Source organism: Neomonachus schauinslandi, chromosome 5, assembly GCF_002201575.2.
Source record: "Neomonachus schauinslandi chromosome 5, ASM220157v2, whole genome shotgun sequence".
Taxonomy (NCBI): Eukaryota; Metazoa; Chordata; class Mammalia; order Carnivora; family Phocidae; genus Neomonachus; species Neomonachus schauinslandi.
This window is the reverse complement of record NC_058407.1, coordinates 69,697,402-69,702,788: the sequence shown is the minus strand read 5'-3', so window position 1 is coordinate 69,702,788 and position 5,387 is coordinate 69,697,402.

The following is a 5,387-nucleotide window of genomic DNA, read 5'->3' as shown; positions in this document are numbered from 1 at the left end:
AAAAAACCTTGAACTATCAGGATTCCTTGGGAGGGCTTGGTAATATATGTGTTTTGACAGTATACAACTGAACAAGAGCTCATTGTAACTGATTTAAAAATACACAAACAAGTTGCCATAAATGGAGCAGTCAAGTAAATAACTCTGTGGCCAGTTTCTGTTATCTCTGCCTTAAAAACAGAAGCAGCTGAGGAGAAGCGCCTTTTTTAAGCAATTGTTTTAAAGTGGCGGAGACAAAAATTCGTGGCTCTGCTGGTAGACTAATTTGGAAACACTGATTCAAACAACAGGATTTGTAATTCAAATAGACTCTCTGTTGGCCAATACGGATACCAGTTTTGAAGACTGTTCCTAAACAGTTGCAACCGTAGAGCCCCTCTGGCCTTCGGATCGTGTGGGGACTTGAGGGAGGGTGGGCAGGGAGCTTTCAAGGTTACCGCTTTCCTCTGTGGACCTGTGAAATTAACCATGAAGGCCTAGGTCAGATTTCCTTTTTCCTATTTCATTCTGTGTGGGCTTCCTCAGGGAAGTCATCCGCTGAACAGTATCTAGAGGACGAAAGCGCAGTTAGGGACTTAAATCAAATCCTAAGCTATATGGTATCATTATGATAAAGACGGTATCAGAGGACCAATGCTTTGAGCCAGGTGGATCCTTTTAGAAACAGCTTTTAAAGGAGAGCTACACATTAGCTAAGGCCACAGAACCCTCCCAAACTACAAACCCTGGCAACACCTATCAGTATTAAATGTCAGCCATTGTTAAGTGTGCTTCCTCTAAGGCAGTTACTTGTAAATACTGTTTGTTACAATTTCAACAGGTACTGTCAGCTTTATTGCCTATTGTCTGTGTTTTTAGCGATGAAGCACTTTGGAGAGAGTTAAAAAGCTTTCTACTAATGTTCACTCTCAATGCAACAGACTTTTCGCCTGGTCTGCAAGGCATTGTTATTGTCAAGGGTGAATTTAGGCAGGATGGGGAGCAAGGCCCCCAGCCAGCACCCTTTTGTTTCAGCCAAGTGGAATATTCATTGCTTGCAGATCACACTTGAGGGGAGGCTGAGAAAGGAAGCCCAGAAATTCACAGGACTTGGTTTCCTCACCCCATCCTGGTCTCTGCTGTACTGTAACCACCTCAGAGGGGCCTTCTCCAGCCCTCCTAATGCCCCAAATCACCTCTCCCTCTGGTTTGTGCTATTTGTCTTCATAGCTCTTAGCTTTGCTTGACATGATGTGGCTGTTTGTTCACGTTTGCTGGCTTTCTCCTCCCCCCAGAAGGCGGAGACTTTCGGGATTCGCTACTATATTCTCAGCATCTAGAATCATCCCTGGCGCATAGCAGACAAGCTCAATAAACATGAGTTAAATGAACCAATGGGTTTTGGACATTCTTCTCAGGCCCTCACGGATATACCATACTTGTACAAGTAAGTCTGTTTCTAACCTAAAACCATACTGAACTGCAACGTCCTAATAGAAGAGACTATGATAGAAAATCAGAAAAATGCCAAGGGCAAAGAAAGAGGCAGCGCTTTGTTTGTCAAATGCCTGCCAGCTCTGTTGGATCTGGAAGAAAGAGATAAAAATACAAAATAGAAGGAAAACCTTGGTGCTGTTTCTTCTCCTGTGATTTGTATACAGTGACCTTGAGGTCTTTTCCTTGCCTCTGTTTTTTCGTTTGTAAAACAGACCTGCTTTTTAGTTTTACGAGGAAGAGTTGCTCTTGGTCTCAGACATTGGGAAGAATTTGTATCTAAATACCAGAAATCTAGGAAGAGTCTATTTAAAGGATTGGATGTCTTGAAGTTTTTTTTTTTTTAAAGATTTTATTTATTTATGTGACACAGAGAGACACAGCGAGAGAGGGAACAGAAGCAGGGGGAGTGGGAGAGGGAGAAGCAGGCTTCCCGCCGAGCAGGGAGCCCGATGCGGAGCTTGATTCCAGGACCCTGAGATCATGACCTGAGCCGAAGGCAGTCGCTTAACCGACTGAGCCACCCAGGCGCCCCATGTCTTGAAGTTTCTTAACAGAAAAGAGAGATCAAGGGCTCTAATGTTCATCAAGTGGCACCTCACTGAATACATCTGAGGGGCAGTTGGCATAATATTAAGCGGGGTGCAGGCTTCAGTCTTCAGTGACCCCACAGTCTAGGACACCAGTTTGGCCATTCTGACCATATATAGATAGGTAACTAAAACAATCTCAAAATACACTTGTATGTATGATGTAATTTCTAATTAAAAGGACTTTTAAAATAAAAAAAGAATCACAAAGTCACACAAGTAGACAATAGAGTTGACAACAACCTGTGGGATCCTGCATCTTGTCTGGATAAAAAAAAATGAGATCCAGAGGAATAATCATAATAATTCATCATGCTCGTTACGAAATTTGTTACCACTGAAGGTCTATGTAAAATGGTTTCTTTTTCCTGTTCATTTTAAACATTTCTATTGTACCTCAGATTGGGCAATATACCCACCCCGGTGGGTTCCTGCACATTTGCAGATTCTAGTTACCCTAGGCTGAGTCTGATGCACCCCCAGGGAAGGGCCCGGAGGCAGATACCAGTTCTTCCTAGAGTTAACAGGCATTGCAGTGTTTTATAACAGGTTTCAGTTTCTCTAGGCCTCCAATTACTTTCTTCGCCCTTTGATTATATTTAAAGCAATGTGATGAGAGAGCACTGGTTCTTTAACATTTTCTGCACCCAAGCCCTCTTTAGATTGACTACTCCAGTCTTCCCAGCTGTCTGTCCCCTCCCCCCACCCAGACGGCCTTTGTGAGTGATGTAACGCCTCCCGTCCAAGTACCCAGAGGCCCTGGGCTTGCGGTGAGGAGACTTCCATGTCTGTTATGTCTGTTCTCTGTCACTCACTCACTCCCTGACATTGGGGTAGATCACTTCTCTAAGGTATTCGCTTTCTTCATTTCTAAAAGTGCTAGTGTTCGGGCGAGGTCAATGGTTAGAACTTCTGAGGAGGGAACACAATCCATTCTTGTTAACTCAAATAAGAATCTCAGTGTAGAACCAGATGAAGTTCACCTGCTCTGTGGCAGCTCTGGGTTGGTCTCTTCCCCAACCCCTCCCACAATACCTCCCCCCCGGCACCACGCCCCATGCTTCCAGGTCGGCCCCTCAGTCTCTCTCCCCTCAAACTAGATGCCCCCAGAGGCTCCACCAGTTCTAGTATTTTCTGAGTCTCTTAAAACTCAATGGCTGCTTAGGACACTAATGCTGGATCGGTGTTTCTAGCTGCGCTGTCTTGAGTCTACAGTCTAAGCTGGGGGTGGGGGGGAGAACAAAGGGTCAGGTCCTTTCATTTCACTCTTGCTCAGGGTTGTAACTTTTTTTTTTTAAAGATTTTATTTATTTATTCGACAGAGAGAGAGAGAGCTCAAGCAGGGGGAGCGGCAGGCAGAAGGAGAAGAAGAAGCAGGCTCCCCGTTGAGCAGGGAGCCCGAGGTGGGGCTCGATCCCAGGACCCTGGGACCATGACCTGAGCTGAAGGCAGACGCTTAACAACTGAGCCACCCAGGTGCCCCAGGGTTGTAACTTCTAGTAAACAACAGCAGCTATCTTTGCCTACCGCACTCCCTCTCCCAACTTTTCTGGAATACCCCTTCCCCACCCCAGGAAGTGTTTGTTATTTTTCATGGACAGATAATTACACTAATAATATTCAAGCACCTTGACCTTAAGTTCTTCACCATTCTCAACTTCTGTAGATCTGTGGCTCAATACAAACATTCTTAAGACTTCACTACCAAAGTGTTAAGGAATGAAGAATAAATCTTCCAATAAATATTGAGAGATCTACACATGAAGGAAATCCAAAATATATTAAGATTCAAAACCCAATATATAGTATGATCGCACTGTTATAACTAATAATTTACAGGCTAGTATATGCCTCGCAAAACTATTTAGAGGAATATAAATACCAAACCATTAGTATGTTCTCTAGGGGAAGGCAGATTATAGGAAAGCTATCACTTTTTAATTTATATTTGTAAAGTAAATGTATTTTCCTATTTTCACGTTACTTATAACCTTTTTCTATTTACAATGATCAGATAAAACTTTTACAGTTTAAGAAACAATAAAGAAAATATACTACAATATTAACATAAGGAAGAAAATCTCAGAAGCAGAAAGTGATAGTCCTGATGTAATTATTAGTTGATATGGGAAAATACATAAACTCATCATTCCTCTCCCTGTATCTTCCTCTCAATCACAAACTTTAATAGTGAAATCTCCACTACATTTATTTACAATACTTTGGGAAGGGGTGACCAGATCCACATTTGCAAGGAGTCTGATGGATTGGCTCAGGAGCTGCTCCAATTGATGCCTCCTATACTCACCTGTTGACTCACTGAGATATTCTTTGGTTGATTCAATAGGGATCTGTTGAACAGCAGCATTGTTAGACCTAGGCCCTCCCCTTAAGTTAAGGATTTCACATTCTATTTATATCTTGATTTATTTCCAAAAGTCTCAGAAAAAATATACAAGATGAGTGGGGAAAATAATTTCATTTTTCAGAATATTTAACAAATCATGATACATTGTGATTATACTACAGTAGAGGCGTGGTTACAATTATAATCCAGGAATAAGAGGAAATGTTGATCAATCAATTCTGGCTAGGAGGTGAAGGTCAAGGAAGTGGGAAGGTGGGGTAAGCTTTGATCCAGGTCTTTAAGGATTGGAAGTAGTTCATCACGGTAATTCTTGGAGTGGAGCTGGGGTAGGGAACAGGACCCAGGCCAGACTGAGCCAATTAAAACTTGAGAAGAGTGAGCAGCTCTTAGTAAACCCATGATAAATGTGACAGGAGGACAGGAAGATAGGAGTGAGGGGCTGGAGACTGTGCCCAAAGGAAGGCAGGACCTCTAAGCTACTCTAGGGCCTACGGGAGCCACAGAAGTTAAAGAAGAGTGACATGATTGTATCTATGCCCTAATTAGAGGGAGGGCAGAGAGAGCAGTGCAGAGAAACTCGATGGGAAGAACGTAGAAGCTGCTTCAGTAGTCGAGGACAGAGAAGACAAGACAGTGTGTCTGAGGGTGAAGGAACTGGCCTTGTGGTGGCCCAGTGTGTATGCTGGGGGTTAGGGTGGCAGATGGGGTGCAGACCTTCCTAAGTGAATCAGCATTCCCATTGTTTACTTGAAAGACAACTGAAAGTTTAGCCCTCATGTGAGCTCTAACTTGAAACTGCAAATACTTTTCACCACCCATGGGAGACAAAGGATTTACATATTTCTTTTTCTTTTTTAATCTCCACATCCAACAGGGGCTTGAACTCAAGACCCAGAGATCAAGAGTCAAGGCCCTACCAGTTGAGCCAGCCAGGCGCCGAGGATTTTCCCTCTTTC